Source organism: Podarcis muralis, chromosome Z, assembly GCF_964188315.1.
Source record: "Podarcis muralis chromosome Z, rPodMur119.hap1.1, whole genome shotgun sequence".
Taxonomy (NCBI): domain Eukaryota; kingdom Metazoa; phylum Chordata; class Lepidosauria; order Squamata; family Lacertidae; genus Podarcis; species Podarcis muralis.
The window spans coordinates 45,919,520-45,938,953 of record NC_135673.1 but is presented as its reverse complement, the minus strand read 5'-3'; positions in this window follow the sequence as shown (position 1 = coordinate 45,938,953).

The window sequence follows — 19,434 nt, the reverse complement described above, 5'->3', positions numbered from 1 at the left end:
CGCAACAGGGCTTCTTGCAAAGTAGAGGCTCCCCAGAGCACATGTGTTAGCACTCTACCTAATATCTGGTCATTGATATATTAAATGGAAGATCTGCCTGTGAGTTGCATCAGTCATCCTAATTGACTCATCAATTGCCATTACACAGAACTCCTTTGTGTCATCTTTTGCTGACAATCCAGTCTTCTACATCTGATGCCAGCCTAGACAGCCCTTCAAACAAATAGCATGTATGATGGAAAAACCTCATTTGATACATTAAACACTCTCTGTTTTCACACCTTCTGCAGCATCTGTTACAGCATCTGCTACAGCATCGTAACTTTCCTTGATCATATCTGAGCCCTCTGTCGGTGTGGGTGGGAGAGTGGGTGTTTGGTTCTGCTAACTGCACGGAATGCAAGAGAAATGAGGAATTCAAGAATCACCTGGGCATTCAGGGAAACCAAAATGCCTGGCATTTGATCCATTGAAACTTACCTAATGGAATGGGCAGCATTCAAGTAATTGCATCCATCCATGGACAGAAGAAAAAAGGCAATGTGGAGGAACTGAGCACCCAGCTTGTGATGCACAGACTTAAGTTTCCATTAATTCTACTGGAATTGGTGCATTTCCTACCTGTTCCCTACATAGCTGGATTTCTGTTGTATCCACAGAGAAACATAGGGAGAAACATAGGAGGCTGCTGTATACCAAGTCAGATTATCGGTCCAGCTACTTCAGTATTGTCTATATGCAGACTGTCAGCAGCTCCCTAGGATTTCACACAGGGAGTCTTTTTTCTGCCCTACTTGGAGATCTTGGGGATTGAACCTGGGACCTTCTACATGCAAAGCAGATGCTCTACCGCCAAGAAGAAGACAAAAAGTTTGGATTTGATATCCCACTTTATCACTACCCGAAGGAGTCTCAAAGCAGCTAACATTTTCCTTTCCCTTCCTCCCCCACAACAAACACTCTGTGAGGTAAATGGGGCCGAGAGACTTCAAAGAAGTGTGACTAGGCCAAGGTGACCCAGCAGCTGCATGTGGAGGAGTGGAGATGCGAACCCGGTTCACCAGATTACCGCTCTTAATCACTACACCACACAGGCTGACCTGAAACCTAAGAAATTAATGAATGTCAGTATCTAGCTAATATTTGGGATAGGAATGTAAAATGCAAACTACAAGGAATCCCTGAGCCAGCTTCTGCAAACCAGCCTGTTCTTGAATGCAAGCCATTATGAAACAATTGCCAGGCATCCACACATCAAAGAAGGTACTTAGGTCTGGGGTTGCCAAGGTGATGGGAAGGACCATGAGGTGACAGGAAAAAATCTCAGTTTTACAGGAGGCTTAGGGGTTTGGTGAGAGGTGCACTGGCAAGAAGAAGGAGGACAAAGGCCAGAACTACATATGGGAACCATCCTGGCATTGGCTGGAGGAGGCTGCACAGGAGCTATGACTGGCTGCTGCTTTGGACCCAGGCTTGCTGAAAAATGTGAGGGGGAATGAAAGACACTCTCTGCCTTCAAAGTCCAAGTTTGATATCAGTAATGAAGTAACAAGCAGAACCATTAGGAAATTTCAAATTTTACAACATTCAGAAAGGAGATTTACCCATTTTAGTACCGTAAAAAGTTATCTTATAGGATTAGACTCTATAGGGTTAAGAACACAGGAGGCTACCTTATATTTGGTCAGTTTATTGGGTCCATCTAGCTCAGAAGCTGTCTGTGGACAAATGCTGGCTCCCTTTGCCAATAAAGTGAGATGAGCGCCGCAACCCCAGATTCGGCCACGACTGGACCTAATGGTCAGGGGTCCCTTTACCTTTACCTTTAGCTGAGTATTGTCCACACTGATGGGTAGTGGCTCTCTAGGGTTTCAGTTATGAGTCTTTCTCAGTCTTACTTAGAGACATGCCTTAAGCATCTTACTGTGGCAGTGCTCTTCTGTTTCAGTTTGGAGCTATGTCAAGCTGTCCAGTAAGAGATCCATAGTGGTACTGGACATGCGCTTGTAGTGGTGAATCCAGGTAGTCAGCAGTAGATAGCAGGTAGCAAATGTAGGATCTTGGAGAGCTCCTAACAAACAGAGATATTGTTCCAAGAATCCAAACATTGCTTTGTTCATTGGGGCATCTGGTAGCTGCACACAAGAGGTTTTATTTGCTACTGAGTTGATAGCTTTCCTTGTACTCCAGGTTCTGGGAAGGAGTAGAGCAGGAGTATACAACATGATGCCCTCCATATGTTGCTGGACTCCAGCTCCCACCATCCCTGACACCATTGCCCATGCTGGCTGGGGCTGATGGAAGTCCAGAAACATTAGTAGAACAGTGTTGGTACCACACTAGCTACTCCTGGAGTAGTCTATGGGATATCTCAGTGAGAGGATTGAAGATCTTAGGTTGCTCTGGCTGTGTGGGTGTGTGCCTACATAGATCTAGTGGGCATATTGCCTACTGCCACACACTAGTTGCAATAGCAGAAATCTTCTACCAAATAAAGTTCTTGGTCCTGATGACCTAAAAATGGGTATTTTATACCATTGCCTTTGTAGTGTGGATTGATCTCCCCTCTGATGTAAATGAAGCATCACCTAATAGGTATTTCAGACACCTTATGGAGATGTGGCTTTTTGCCCAGACTTTCCCTGATCCACAAGATCGGATCCTGTTATTTCTTAACTCCTGTTTCTAACTGTTCTTGTTTTTATGATACCGTTTCATTGTTTTTATGCTATTTGTGTACATTGCTTAGGGATTTTATAAATGTTAAGTGGTTTATACATGCTTTTAATTAGAACAGTAAGCTTATAGAACCTCCAGAGTCAAAGGCACTATACCACTGAATATTAGTGGCTGTGGCCTGCGCAGTAGGAGCTTCCAAGCCTTGCTTGCAGGCTTCCAAAGCACCATCTGGCTGGTCACTGTGGGAAGCTGGATGCTAGACCAGATGGGCCCTTTGGTCTGACCATGCTGTTTTTCTAAGGTTAAAAGCCCCTGCATATTTTCAGCCTTAGAGTAATGAAGCAATGGTTGAAAGGCATCAGTCAGTCTTGACATTTTGCCAGCCCTATTCATAGCCAAGGTGTGGTCTACTCCACCCTCTCCCCACCATGAACCTAGAGTGAAGCTTGATCCTGTTGTAAAAGCTCAGCACAGAAGCAAATATAAACCTCCAATAAAAATAAAAAAGGCTTGCAAAGGGCGCCTGATCTAGGGGGGTGGGGGATGGGATAAGTCTGTTGGACTGCATGTCTATATTTGTTAAAGCGTTCCCGAATGAATTGCTCTTCCCTCGCCAGTCATACATGTGTCTCATTCTAGGGATCTCTCTATAACTAGGCAGCTGAGACTCGGAAGGGCAAAGGAGCTGGTAAACCCAGCCCTAAGTCAATAACTCTTCTTCTTCCACTCTGCGGTGCCAAGAGGAGAACTGTGCAGGGAATTCTACGGTTCAGGCACTGCTCATCTTCTTGTGATGGCCCATGTCAGGAAGGCTCTCTGTCAACTGGGCACTGTTTAGCGAGTTTGTCCTCAAGTTCAAAGCAGTGCCACCCCTCCCCCCCATCTTCACCACGGCTTGGGATGTTTTCTACCCTTTGACCTCTCTGTTGACTCAGGCCTCTTCCCTTTTGAGGTCAACATCAAAATAGAGATGTATGTCTATCTGAGCTGACCATGGCTCTGACTCCAGAGATCAAGGATTTTAAGGCCCATTTGTCTTCCCATCTGTCAACCAGCATTTGAAGCTCTCTTAGTCTTCTATTCTTTTGGACAAGTGTGAAAATGGGGAGGGGGGATTCCTGTTTTCAGTGAAGCCCTCCGCCTTTTTAAAGCTGCTTTTTTTTTTTTTTGCCAAATTCACTCCTATTAAGAGACCTTGATGGCACCCTGAATAGATCAAAAGCCGCTGGGTCTCCTCTGAAACTTTAATGCAGACAGATAGGACATTCTGGGCTGAGGGGGGTGGGGTTTGGAGTGGATACCAGAATCTGGATTTTCTTCCACGCTCTTCCTACTGAATCAATCCAGGCAGCTTTCATAATGATGGGTGTGCTCCCCTCCCCTCCCCTCAAAAGGCCTTGGCACTTAGTGATTCAAGGTGACCATGGAAGGCTGCCCCTTTTCTGGAGCCTAGCATATTTGCTGCATTGAGAAACGGGGTATATTTCCCCTCACAACCTCACTTTCCTGGGTTTTGGCTTCTTCGGACCAGGAAGGAGCAAAGCCAAGTCCCAAGAATTTGATCTGATCTCAGAGGCTGTTGAATCACTCACACCTGCAACCTACATGTAAAGCACTATTATATCTCTTTAACAGTCATGGAGGGTTCTAGGAACTGTAGCTTCTCAGACTGTAGTTTGTTGACCTTACAGTGTGGCATTTCCCAGCACCCTCAACAAACTACAGTTCCCCAGATTCTCCATGACTGTTGAAGAGGTTTGAGTACTTTAAATGCATCATGCAAATGTGGCATCACAAGTCCAAGAGCTACTTTTGAAATTGTTGATAACTCTGTGGTAGTTACCTCTGCAAAGCAATTTGTTGAACAAAATGTGGGGTAGCCCCTGACAAACAAATCTTTAGGTATACTAAAAAACAGACTAGGGCTGAGTGATATTTGGTTTTCAACATCATGATACAACAGCAGCTAAACATTGTGATATTCTGATATATCACTGTGTCTGAAATTGGAGATCAGGCCTGGGGATGAGGGAAAGAACAGCCATGGAGATTGGAGGGTGGGGGAGGAGAGGAAGTGGAGTCACCTCCACCACATGGTTTGAGTGGGAAGGGATGGGGATGTGGGGGTGTGTGCATCAAGCCGCCATCAGCAGGGCAGCCAGCGAAGGTGCACATCCACTGTGGTGTTGCTGCTTTCCTGCTAACTGAGAAAAGCTGCTCCACCTTAGTGCCAGGGGAAGGTAGTGCCATGATGCCTTGAAGTTAGGGCAATCAGCTGCCCTGTTCTTTGTTAGTGTGAGGGGAAGGCAGCGCCTTGCAATTGGCTGCCCTGGTCTCCCTCAGCTTGAGGGAATTCAGCCCAGATCAGCAGCATTATTGGCCATGATCATCCTGCGATATCAGTGGTGCCTTGAAATTGACTGCCCTGCTCTCCCTCCTGCGAGGAGCGATATATTGCTGGGTTGAAGTTGTTATCACGGTGTGATTTCAAAACCAATTTTGGCCAATATATTGAAAAACCAAACAGCACTAAAACAGACCATAAAAATTGTGATATTACCACGCAAAAATGTCAAAAAATTAGTAGGGGGGAGGCAAAGGATGGGGCTGTGGACCCCCTGTGTTCCACAAACCCCGAGGGGTCCCTGGACCCCTAACTGGGAACCTATGGGATAGAGACTACTCTTAAGCTAAAAGGTAAAGGTAAAGGGACCCCTGACCATTAGGTCCAGTCGTGACCGACTCTGGAGTTTCGGCGCTCATCTCACTTTATTGGCCGAGGGAGCCGGCATACAGCTTCTGGGTCATGTGACCAGCATGGCTAAGTCACTTCTGGCAAACCAGAGCAGCGCACGGAAACACCATTTACCTTCCCGCCAGAGCGGTACCTATTTATCTACTTGCACTTTGACGTGCTTTCCAACTGCTAGGTGGGCAGGAGCAGGGACCGAACAATGGGAGCTCACCCTGTTGCGGGGATTCAAATCACCAACCTTCTGATCGGCAAGTCCTAGGCTCTGTGGTTTAACCCACAGTGCCACCCACGTCCCCAACTCTTAAGGTAAAGGTAAAGGGGCCCCTGACCATTAGGTCCAGTCATGACCGACTCTGGGGTTGTGGCATTCATTAGGCACACATTAATGGCTTAAAACTCAGCGAAGTTTTTTCCTGCCACTGTTTTTCAAGTTGCATTGCCACTTGTTGTACAACTCCAGAGAGGGGCAGAGAGATCTTCACCTGATGCACATGGAAAACCCACCCCCAAGCTCCTATTAAAGGAAGCTGTTGCCTGCACATGTGCAAAGGTTGTTTGAACTGCACACACCTCAGCTTAACTGCAGCTTATGTTTTCAAATAAGATGGAAGTTGGTTTGAGGGGGAAACCCCACCAAACAGGCATATTTCTCAAGAAGCCCCAGGATACTTATGGGCAGTGCCTAGCATCAAACAGCAGGGGTGAGAATGGAACCTGGGGAAGTGGCAATGCGTGTACAGCCATAAACATTTGGAATGTTGTTATAGAAAATATGGAATAGGTTGTAATACCGGATATCACTTTACATATCAGTTTGTTTTCTGTGGGAATTGGGTGGCAAAACATCCCGGTGCTAAAAACAGGCGACGGAAAAGCACATTTTGCTTTTGTCAATTTCAGAAGTCTGTCCCTCTAAAAGAAAAGAAATAGAAGGCTGATTTCCCAATTTTTATTAGACAAAATTCTCATATGTATTTGCAAGGAATACTCAGTTCTTTGACTTACAAAGCAATGATCCTTCACACACATGCGCACACCCCACAAAAAGAAAAAACACACGAAATCTTAGCTGTGGACAGTTTTCATCTTTTGCCTAAAATCTTGAGTGCTCTGCCTCTGTTTTGAAAAATCCTAACTCAAACCACACGGATGTGCACCAGTCCTTGAGCTACAAATGTTTGCACATGGTTTTCATTATGACTCACATAAAACTGAAGTAAAGTACAGCAGACTTTGGTGATAAAACCATGTGGTGTGCAAATATTAAAATTTATCTTGAGGTCTGAAGAAGAAGAGCTTCACCTTGCTGAGCTATTCAGATGAATAATTTCCTCGGAGGGAACAAGGATGAGGCAAGAAAAGGTGTGGTCATTAGGTGAGAAGTTGAACTAGAATCCGTCACAGTGGGATAATTTATTTTTTATTTAAAAGTATTTCTAAAGGGCCCTTCATATGAGATTTCTAGGGAGGTGCACGTAATGTATATAGAGTGAATGGGGGCACTGCTTCACCAACTCAGCCTGCCATCAGCTCAGCCTTGCCTGACTCCTTTCTTACAACCAGTCCCTCCGGTTCCTTAGTCTACATAGAACTCAGCAAGGAGAAGGATTGGGAGAAAACTAGAACTGGGCCACACTCGTGCCATACGTATAAAGCAATATGGTACCACTTTGAACATTTGTGGCTTCCACCAAAGAAATCTGGGAGCTGTAGTTTGCTAAGCATGTTGAGACATCCTAGGAGACATGTATTCCCCTCACAGAGCAATAATTCCCAGAGTTCCAAGGGAAGAGGGAAAGATTATTAAACTAGTCTGGAGATGGCAGATCTGGGAGCAGAATAGCAATGGTGTGCAGTGAAATTTTTTGCAGGGGATCAGTTAGGGCCAGAGGTGCCAGCTTGTGAGGGCAATTGGGGAGGCGGAGGTTGTGCATGTGACATTCCAACATCCCAACATTGTGTGCTTGAGCACTGTGCCTCCCTCCCTAAGCTGGGCACAAGCTTCCTGGGCTTTGGGAAGGAGGTACCAGGCTTTAATACTCTAATTTACTGGGAACATTTAGGGGACAAGCCTTGTTCCCCTAGTCCAGGGAATAGGGATCTACTGGGTCCAATGGGACTGACCCAGCCCCATGTTCTGACCCAGCATGGCTCTTCTTAGCTTTCTATATTGCTGAGACTCACAAGCAGGGAGGGTGTTGTCAGATTCTGCTTGTGGACTTCCCAATGAAGCATCTGGTTGGACAATGTGAGGACAGGATGCTGAGCTAGATGGGGCCCCCTTTCGCCTGACGCAGCTGGACTCTTCTTAGATTCTTCATCCCTCCTTCTTGAGCCTCTGCTGACCAGCCCCCAGAAACCTGCTTTCCTGGACCTGTCCCCACCCAGTTTCTATCTTTGGATCATTGACGCCTTCTTGGGACATGACCTTTCATGAAGGAGTGCTTCGCATAAGTAAATTAATTACTAATAAACCATCCCTCTTTCAGAATGCTGTATACTGGCCTCACCCAGGGTCAGTGTGGTTATGTTTATCCCAGACAGCGGCTGGCCCTAAGACATCCTGGCGCCCCAAGGTGGAAAACCCAACTGGTGTCCCTCTCCAGCCCCCAAGGTCAAAATAAAATAATAAATTAAATGAGTGAGCATCTGCTGTCCTCTTTGCATGCACCCTATGCTTGCTGCCTGAACTATGAGGGAAAGGTTAAATTTGGGGCTTCCTTTTTTGGGGGGGGAGGGAAGGTAAGCAAAGTGGAGGGGTTGTGATTGAGGTGTATACTTTCAGACATGGGGAATATTGCATCCATTATCCTGATTATAATACGAGCTCTTCTCTCCTGTTTTCTAGCATTCCTCTCAAAGTGCAGTTCCTGTTGTGCTTTGGAACTGTGGCTTTTTGACTGATACACTGGAATGTTGTGCTAGATTTCATTCATACCAGGGGGTGTGGTGTGACACAACAATGAAAGTCATTGGATGACGTCACTGCTCCCCTACGCTTTCCAAGACTCTGTACTTCTGATCTTCCTTTTAACCCCCCCCCCAAAAAAAACCCCAAAACAAATTCCATTGCTTTACTCCTGCATTTGGCTAAAATAAGGAGGCTACAAGTGGATCCCCTCCCCCCGGGAATAAAAAACACAGAAATGAGCAGTGAACTTGTGTGATATTCGACTATCTTTCTGGAAGTGGCTTTTACATCATGTGAAAGCTCAAATATAATGCAGAAGCTATAAATTAAGGGAATGCTGGGGTAATGGAATAAACTGCTGTGTGAATGCAGCCGAAGTTTATGAAGGGTGTGAACAGAGAGGAAGTTTTCTCTTTCTTTCATAACATCAGAACCCAGCAGGGTCAGCCAATGAAGCTGAACAGTGGGAGACAGAGGTGGTGGGAGACAGCTCCTTCCATTTTGCTGCCTGAGGCAAAACAAGGGAGGTGTTGCTCTGTGTGCATGCCACTTACTGGGCACCCCAACGTGCTGCCCCCACCAAAGCCTCACTGACCAGGGTCACACAGCTGCAGCTTCTGGGTTCCAGAAAGATATCACGAGAGTCCCACAAGCTCATATGGGACTCTTTTGAGATCTTGCAGGGCTCTCACAAGATCTTGCCAGAACCCAGAGGCCACCAAAGCCCCGTATCCAGCCAGCAGGGGCAACTGCATGGAGGCACCCCTTGAATTCCACTGTCTGAGGCGGCTGCCTCAGCTTGCCTCATGCACAGGCCGGCCCTGGTGGGAGATTAAAGCCAGACCAAAGGAAGTGAGTCACACAGAAAATACTTTAAATAAATAACTATTTACCAAAAACCTTTTGCACAAAGGTTTTCCTGACCGGCTGATGTCTGCTTCGCCCTGGTACTGTAACTGTGTTTTATTGTTTTGTTGTTGTGTCTTATTAACATAAGAAGAGACCAGCCAGACCAAAACCTCATATAAATCCAGCATCCTGTTCTCACAGTGGCCAACTAGAACCCCAATATTATTTTTATTGTAGTTAAGTGCCTTGGGGTTTTCATTTATTTTTCAAAAACTTTTGAAAAGTTGCATAGAAAGCATTTTAAATAAATGAATGAATTTCTACACTGTTCTTAGTTACATTACACCCCTCCAGCCACTTTCTCCACACTTAGGATATACACACCATATTTAGGGTTCATTTCTCTTGGGGAACAGGACTGTGTTGGGTTATGGTGAAGTGACAGACCTGTTATCATGGCTTTCAAAGCAAGTTGTATGGCAAGCAGTCAGTCCCCTGCAAACAGTGAAGCAAAACAAAGATTACCTCACAATTCTAACCATGCCTCAACAGAAGTAAATCCTACTGAATTCAATGGGGGTTTCTCCCATGTAAGCAGGGTTAGGATTGCATCCTTAACTGCTACCTATTGAGAAAAGGTTAATATTCAGTGTCTCGTCAGACCTCAAATATCTGGCTTGAGATTGTGGGGAAGCCTTTTTCTTTTCCTCATGTGAGAAACACACATGCTTTCGCTCACACAGACACATTTCTTTTTTAACCCTGCCAGATTACATGAAATTGCACCTTGAAATTGACACATTACAGTTCCAAGGCATAAGCAGACCTAAGGCAATTTGGAGACATTACACCTAGGTAGAGGTGGCACTTTGTGGGCAATTGCAGCAACAGAAGAGGGAACACATCTTTTGAAAGCAATTTTTTCCTGTTAAAATATGACCATTTGCAAACCAGACAGCCAATCTTGCTGAAATAAGGCCGCCTGGCCGTGTCATCTGAAGTTCTGTACTCATCTTTTGCATGGTGTAATTTTTGTTGTTGAAAGGATCCCTGAAAAGAGAAGCTTTCAGAAGGGATATGTAAACAAGAAACATCTCTACTTCCTTTTCTCATCATGACTCATCTGCATCTTAAGGACTACTCTGTTTGCATTTTATTCCATCTGATTTCATCCGAAGTGTTTATTTTTGCACGGTGATTTTGTAAATGTCACTATCAATGGGAATAAGCAAGACAAGCTTTGCAAGTTATCTGCTGCTATATTCAAACAAATCTCTGTGCAAGAACCCAGCTTCTTTGCCAGTTCATAGCTGACTGTTGTTGGCATCCATCTGAGGTTGACTTCAAATGGTTGCCTAAGCAGCACAAAGGTGACCTCCCTGGGGCACAAGCCTGGGCATGGTGTATGGAGATTTTGGGCTGCCAGAAAGCAAGATCTCCCTCTGAGCCTTGCTGATGTGGTCCAAAGGAAAGAACAGCAATACGTTTGGCACCTGCTTAGCTGCAGGACTTGCCAGAAGGAGGTGTACAAGGGACTCCACTTTGGAGTTGTGTAGCATTTACTCCTTAGTCCTTTCTTCTCCCAAAGATGTCTCACAAGGCAGCAGAGGTTTAGGATCAGAGTTTTCCTTCTGCTAGATGGTCTATCTTCCCAGGTTGATGAGTCCTATCTGCCCCTCACTTCCCTCTAAAGCTTGTACAGAAACCACCTTCTTGACCAGTGGACCCTTGTCCACTCAATCCACTGGAGCCTGTCTTCACACAGAGGAAAGTTCCTAACTCACAGAGGGTTTGAGACCCATCAACTACCTCCACCTGGTTTAGCCAATCAGATGAAGCCACTCCCAGGTTGTGGCCGCTGTTGCATGCTGACAGCTTCTAGGAGCCACAGGTGAGAGCTGAGTGCAGAGTAAGGACCAAAGGTGGATAAACTTTCCCAGAAGGAGCATGGGGTGTCCCCAAAATAGGCATCACTTCACAAATAGATGTTTGGAAAAAGCAAAAAGATGCTTCCCATTGTTCTTAGACTGTACAATCCGAAGCTATTATTAAACTTAAACACCTACACACCCACAAGAGCTGGCATGAAGTGGTGTAGCATCTTGGCAGCATGACAGAGCAACCAGCAGAGTTCCCAGCTGATATTCACATGAAGATTAGGGATGAAAGGATTCTCTTTGTCCCACTGCTTTGCTGCTTCCCTAGTTCTCTCTTGCTCTGTGTTCTACTCCTCCTGGATTCCAGTTTAAATTTTAGAAATGATCTTCATTAATTATGGAATCAATGTATAATCATAGCTTCCTCTTCCTTGGGTTCCACCGCATTCATCAGTAAAACACTGCAAAACTGGCAGTCTTAATGTGATCTGCGTCTACAATTGCTGGAATGGATCCAAGTAATCAGCTTCGTCCAAGCATGCCTGAAACTGAATCACCCCCCCCCTCTTAAGCACCTTACCTAGAAAAGGTTGTTCAACACTTTGGGATCCAGGTAGGTGTTCTTAAGGAGGGGAACACCCTGTCTCCTTCAAGGCTGATGGTACCTCCCCATTCTTCAATGAAGCATTAACCACTCCTGGGACCCAGTCAACCCCCTATGGCTATTTTTTAAAGACGCCAAGATGGTCAAGGAGGCAGGTGGCTGGTTGCACTTCTTCAAGCAGCAATTGATCCCACAGACTGGAGGTTGCCCACTGCTGACCCATAGACACCTTACCATACTTCTAAGCTTGCTTTTTTTTAAAGAACAAAACAAAACATGGTAATATTCATCTGGTGTCGGAAATCTGTGGTCTTCCCACTGTTGCTGAATTTCAACTCCTATCATCCCTGACCATTAGCCAGGCTTTCTGGGGCTGATGGGAGTTATAGTTCAGGAACATCTGGAGGTCTCCCATCCTGATATACATTATATCAGTCATCTCCACAACAACTTCCCCCAACATGGTGCCCTCTCAGTCAGGACAGGAGCCTTCTGCATTCCACAGACCCAGGAACTCTGGCCAGGTAGGCCAATATTATCCCTACCTTGAAGACTGGGAGAGCAATGGTTGCAAAAATAAAGGCATGCCTTATGTCCTCAAGTACATTCATAGCTAGGGTGATATTAGAATTCAGGATTTCCATGTTTGCACTCTTTGCCACTAATTTAATTTGTTGCATTTATAAGCTACCTTTTCTTTGAGCAGCTCAAGGTGGTATACATGGTTCTCCATATTTTATCCTTACAGCAGCCTTGTGAGGTCATTTGGGTGAGAGGCGGAGAGTGGCCCAAGCTTACTCCATGAGCCTCATGGCTAAGTGGGGTTTGAGCCCTGGTTTCCCAGGTCATAGTCCAACACTTTAACCACTGTCTATCCAAACTTTATTTTTATTTGTTTCTCCGCTTATATTCCATAATTCCTCAAAGGAGGTCACTTCTGGTTATGAGTCACAGCTGTTTCTCCAAGAGTACATGAACTTCCAGTGTAGCGCCAACTATAGCCAGCTTCCTCAAGAGTTTTCCTCTTGAGAAGCCTTCTGAATGGTGGTAGTGATAGTGGGGTTCCTCTAATTCAAAATAATCATCAGAAAGTCATTGTTTAGAAACACATAAACAAGATGATTGCAGCCAGTGCTTGAGTTGCTGTAATAAGCACTTGTGAGTGTGCAAATTAGCCATGGATCACAGACCATCCTCGAGTTGCTAGCAATTTATAAATAAGTGCACACTTTGGCTGCACATTGTGATTATCCTGCTGCTGCCACACTTGCATTTTCTTTGTAAAGTGGTGACATGCTGATGAGAGTTCAAAATTAGGATATGGACAGAGTTTGGAAAGACAGTCATAAAAATGGGTGGGATGTTTTGAGGGGTGGCTTAGTAGATAAGCAGCATTCCCACCTGAAATTTAGAGGATGGGATAGGAGGTGATGGAGAAAAACCCATCTTGCCCTGAAGCCCTGGATATCTGTTGTCAGTCTTAATGGACCAAGGTAGCCAACATGGTACTACAACTCCCATCAACCTTACCATTGGCTATGCTTTCTGGGGTTGGTGGAAGTTCTAGTTCAGCAACATTTGGAGGAAACCACATTGATCACCCCTGGGGTAAGCAGCACTGTAACTGATATCACACAGTGCATAGTTAAACAATAGAATTTGCTTCCACAGGAGGTAGTGATGACAACCAACTTGGATGGGTTTCAAAGAGGATTAGACAAATTCATGGACCATAAGACTATCAATGGCCACTAGCCATGCTGGCTAGCCATGTCGTCTCCATGGTCAGAGGCAGTAATGCTTCTGAATACCAATTCTGGAAGCGACACAAGAAGAGAGTGCTCTTGTGTTTTGGTACTGCTTGAAGGTTTCCTACAAGAATCAAGGCGGCCACTGTGAGAACAGGATGATGGACTAGATGAGCCATTTGTCCTGATCCAGTAGGCTCTTCTTATGCACTTAAGAATTCCCTTGCTTCAAAGGAATGCCTTTTCTGCATTTCTGAGTTTCTGTGGCTGACTTAAAGTCCTCCAGTGAGGATTAGAACCTGGCTTCTCTTAGTCCTTTTCTAACTAAACACTAAACAACAGTGTCCCACTGATGCCAGAGACACAACCAGCCATTTTTCCAAGACAGAGGAATTTTGCAGAGTCTCTGAAGTAGATTCAGGAGAGAGAGAGAGAGAGAGAGAGAGAGAGAGAGAGAAAGCAATGTAATAATTACTCATGTTTGTATTTCTCACCAAATAAGATGCAATCGCATAGGCCAGCATGTTCCACATAATTGGTCCATTATGGGATACAATTTGCAACTGTGCTGCAGATTACGGCTCAACCTCCCCAAAGGGCTTGGACTTGTTTAGAAATGTGTGTGTGAGTTTTGAAGCGATAGAATTAATAGAGCTGGCAGTGACCTATATCTGCTTCTTTATTAATTGTGCCCGTCTCCCAGGGCTCTGCTCTTGTACTTAATGAAGAATCCTCTGCTGTTTCTTCTCCCTGGAAGGGGACATGATTTCTTTGGGCTGGGCCAAGCTCAGAATGGGTTCTGTTGCATTGCTGTTGAAGGTTTTCTAACGACAAACCACAACTAATACAGTGTATTGCACACATTACGAGGGGAACCCAGTGCAAGAATCCCCACAAGCAAAATGGGAATGCCCCTCCTTTCTTCTCTTGTGCCATCCCCAAATCTGCTTCACAAGATTGGGAGAACCCCCTAAAACAGTGGTTCTCAAACTTTTTTCTCTGGCCCATACTTTCAGAATAAACATTTACTCACGGTGCACCATTTTTAATTTATTTATTTTTATTAATAAGAAATACTTTGGGGAAATAAGAAACAACTCCTAGCAGTGCTTAATTTATATAACACAGAACACAACTACTTTATAACATGACCATGGAGGATCCAGAATGTATAAAACAATGCAGCTACCTAAGAACATGAATCATTCCAAAAATATAACTATAAATGAGCCACTTACATTTGTACCTTAAGTATATATACTGACTCAATGAGAGGTGTGAGCTTGCTTTTGCTGGGTGATCTCATTTATATGAGGTCTAATTTCTCTCATCTCATCAGAACAAATAAGCCTTTCTCTTTCATATTATCAATCATTCATATTAGCCAGAGCTGAAAATCCCTGTTCACAACAATATGTTGTGGAGAACTATAGAAGAATAGCCAGTGCTCTTGAAGAGAGGTGTGGATATGACACTACATCATACTGAACAGGGATGCGGGTGGCGCCGTGGTCTAAAGCCCTGAGCCTCTTGGGCTTGCCGATCAGAAGGTTGGCAGTTCAAATCCCTGCGATGGGGTGAGCTCCCATTGCTGTGTCTCAGTTCCTCCCAACCTAGCAATTTGAAAGCACGTCAGTGCAAGTAGATAAATAGGTACTGCTGTGGAGGGAAGGTAAATGGCATTTCCGTGCACTCTGGTTTCCGTCACAGTGTTCCGTTGCACCAGAAGCGGCTTAGTCATCCTGGCCACATGACCTGGAAAGTTGTCTGTGGACAAACATCGGCTCCCTTGGCCTGAAAGTGAGATGAGCACCGCAACCCCATCCTTTTCCTTTACCTTTACACCATACTGAACTGAAATGTTGCCTGCTTCTTTGATTGTCCTTGAATCTTCCTTTCACACTTGCCATCCTCTTGAAAGTCCCACTGAGTATGGGAGCAGAAAGGTGTGCCATACATATCCGGATAAATTAAAATAAATGAAAACAACTAAGTAAAACTGTGCAGAGGGAAAGACCAATCTCCCTGAATGCCCTCCTTCTGGGAGCTGATGGCATTCTTCACCGCCTCCGCCCCCCAGTACTTTCCCCCAAGGGTGCTGTTATCAACACTTGCCATTTCTAATTAGCTATATTTGAACCACAGTCTGAAGCCATCTCTAGGCCAGGAGACTTAAGGGCCAACAGAATGTTGCATGCTCTGCCTCCTGGGAAGAACTTCATGGCAAGCAGCAAACCAGTCTGGACCCATTCATTGGCTAGTGAAGAAATTTCAGCCAATGAAGCGCTTGGGTGCTCACTTTCCTATTCCCTCCTCATTTCGTTTTGTACTTCGTCTATTAAGTTATGGCCCTGTGTGCAAGGGCTGCCTTGTCTTTTAATCTCTGTACAATGCTTGGAAAAAAATTAAGAGCCTTAAAATTAATGAGTAATAACAACAACATTTTGCAACGCAATAGGGTGGGGCACCATAGAGACTTTGAGGTAGAAAGCTGCAAAGAAGGGCTCATTCTGCACTCTCTTGCTCTGAGTCCTCCAGTGCCTGCTCCCTGTTTATCTGATACCTTTCCACTTGGCCTGGGAGGGCAGGGCCCTTTCTGAGTACTCCTATGACAACTTCCTCTGCTGTTAGAAAATTCTGCTGTTAAGAAGGTAGGGTATTGTTTAGGGGTTGTTGCTCGAGTCAAGATTTTAGTTTTGAAGTAGCATTATAGTTTTGTGTTTGTTTGTTTGTTTGTTTGTTTGTTTGTTTGTTAGACTTAATTCTGAATGGTCAGTGGGTTGTTTAATTTCATTGCACATGTATTCATATGATATTCCCATTAGTTTATATGGCTATTTATTGTCCTATATCCCCTCTGTTATTTATCTCAGTCCTGGAGGTGCTTTTGAATATGATTAGGGAGGACCGGCTGGTGCAAGGAATACAGGTCGGAGTGAAACAGTATAAACTTAAAGCTTTTGCAGATGACTTGGTGCTGACATTACAGGAGCCAGAATCTAGTACGAAAAGAGTTTTAGAATTGGTTCATGAGTTTGGTCGGGTAGCGGGATTTAAATTGAATAAGCAAAAGACTAAGGTCCTGGAAAAAAATTTGACACCTTCGGAATCAGAAAGGTTTCAGAAAGAGACAGAGTTAAATGTGGTTAAAAAAGTAAAATACCTAGGGGTTAACTTGACTGCTAAAAATTTGAACTTATATAAGGACAATTATGAAAAATGTTGGTCAGATATTAAAAAGGACTTAGAAATTTGGTCAAGATTGAAACTTTCCTTGTTGGGTCGAATTGCAGCTATAAAGATGAATGTACTTCGAAAGGTGTTGTTTTTATTTCAGACCCTACAGATCGTGGACAGAGTGGAATGTTTTGGAAAGTGGCAGAGAGACATTTCTAAATTTGTCTGGCAGGGCAAAAAGCCCAGAATAAAATTTAAAATACTAACCGATGCAAAAGAAAGAGGGGGGTTTGCCCTGCCGGACTTAAGGTTATATTATGAAGCTGCGGCTTTCTGCTGGATGAAAGATTGGTTACTTCTTGAGAACACTGATGTCCTAGATCTGGAAGGGTTTAATAATGCTTTTGGATGGCATGCATATTTGTGGTACGACAAGGTTAAGGTTCATAAAGGGTTCAAAAACCATATTGTCAGAAAAGCAATATTTATTGTCTGGACAAAATACAAAGACTTACTAGAAAACAAGACCCCAAGATGGTTATCACCAATGGAGGCTAAGGCCCAGAAAAGACTCAATATGGAGGCCGATTGGCCGAAATATTGGGAAATAATAGAAAAAATTGGAGAAAACTGGAAGTTGCAGAGCTTGGAGAAATTAAAGAATAAGGTGCGAGATTGGTTACACTACGCTCAAATTAAAGAGGTATTTAATTTGGATAAAAAGATAGGATTCCAGGTGGAAAAATCGAAATTAGAGACAGAACTGTTAGAACCAAAGACTAAGGTACTTTCGAGAATGTATAGCTTGCTGCTTAAATGGAACACCCAGGATGAGATGGTTAAATCAGCCATGATAAAATGGGCTCAGGATATTGGGTATAACATCATGTTTGAGGACTGGGAAAGGTTGTGGACCACCGGAATAAGATTCACGGCATGTAATGCCTTGAAGGAGAATATTATGAAAATGATATATAGGTGGTACATGACCCCAGTCAAGCTTGCAAAAATATATCACCTGTCTGATAACAAGTGCTGGAAATGTAAGGAGGCTGAAGGAACATTCTTTCATCTCTGGTGGACCTGTCCGAGAGTGAAGGCCTTCTGGGAAATGATCTATAATGAGTTAAAAAAGGTATTTAAGTATACCTTCCCAAAGAAACCAGAGGCCTTCCTTTTAGGCATTGCCTACCAGAAGGTGTTAAAGAAGGACAGAAATTTTTTTATGTATGCAACAACAGCAGCAAGAATACTTATTGCAAAGTATTGGAAGACACAAGATTTGCCCACACTGGAAGAATGGCAGACGCAACTGATGGACTATATGGAACTGGCGGAAATGACTGGCAGAATTCGAGATCTGGGAGAAGAAACAATGGAGGAGGACTGGGAAAAGTTTAAAGATTACCTACAAAAACAGTATAAATTGTATGAATGTTAACAAATTGCACGATTTAGAAAAATAGGGTTCCAGCAAATCTGATTGTGGGATATAGATAATTAAGTGATATGTAAGAAAAGGAGGAAGTTTAAAGCAATATTTATGTTAAGACTAAGTTACAATTAATTGACAATAATTTCTTTAAGCTAAGAAATATAAATATTTGAGAAGTACAAAATAAGGAAGGAAATAAGGTAATAATTTGCTGATACTTTTATTATAGAGAACACAGGGTAAGGGAGATGTGAGGAAGTCCAATTAGTTATACATAAAAAAAAGGTTATGAACAATTATGTTCTTTATTTCTTTTTTCTTCCCCCCCCTCTTTTTCTTTTATAGGTATTGTTGGTGCATTTGTATTTGTTCCTTGGTTTGTTGATTCCTATGGTGTAGGGACTTTGTATGTTTGATATGTGTTATTTTGATTTGTGTTTGAAAATTTAATAAAATATTTATTAAAAAAAAAGTTTATATGGCTATTTATTGTTCATTATGTCATGTTAGTGAATTATGTAAACTTTTTGAAGTTGCAAACCACCTTGAGGATGGTACACTCTGGAAAGATGGTATACAGATAAACGAAGATAATGATAATAATGAAGCATCCAAATCAAACACAGAAGTGAAGACCATGTGTGGTACTTACATTTTTCTGTCTCTTGTGCTCTCCAAGTTTAAGTTATATCTGATACCTTCAATACTGTCAGGGCTCCAAGATCTTTGACATCCAGCAGAATGTAACCAGTGATACTCACTGGGTGATGAACACTGTAGCTAGTCATCTGAGTTCTGTATTTGATTTGATTGGTATATCAACAAACATTAGCTGATTAATTGGATGGTTGGAGTGGGCCAAAGAGGAGAAACTGTAATCTTGGACAAGATTACAAACTGTGGTGCTGTTTCAAATCTAGTTTTGCTTGTGTTATGAACACAGTAGGGAGTGAAATAAGAAAAGATAAAGAATGCATTCCATTTCGCCTTTCCCTTCTACCAAGTAGGGGTCACTTCTATAAGCTGAAAGTTATTTCACCCTTCACTCAGTATCTCAGAAAGTCAACATATCAAGGTTTTGGTAATCTGCAGATGTATTTAAATTTAATTGACTGATTAATTGGCTACAAGGCAGGTGACTCATCATCTAAAAATTCATTAATTGGTTGACAGACCTTGCTTCTTAACAGAAATATGCTCTGTCTCGTTTGCTCACTGTAAAGAAAGAAGCACGGGGCGGGGGCGGGCAGGCAGTGGATCTTGCATGCATCACATTGCTCTTTGTACGGAAACCCGTTAATTCCCTTGCATAATGTCTGCTGATGAGGTCTTACATGAGCGTGGCCTCCTCTGTGGTTTGCACTGATCAGCGGACTGAGTCAGCGCAATGCCAGGACAT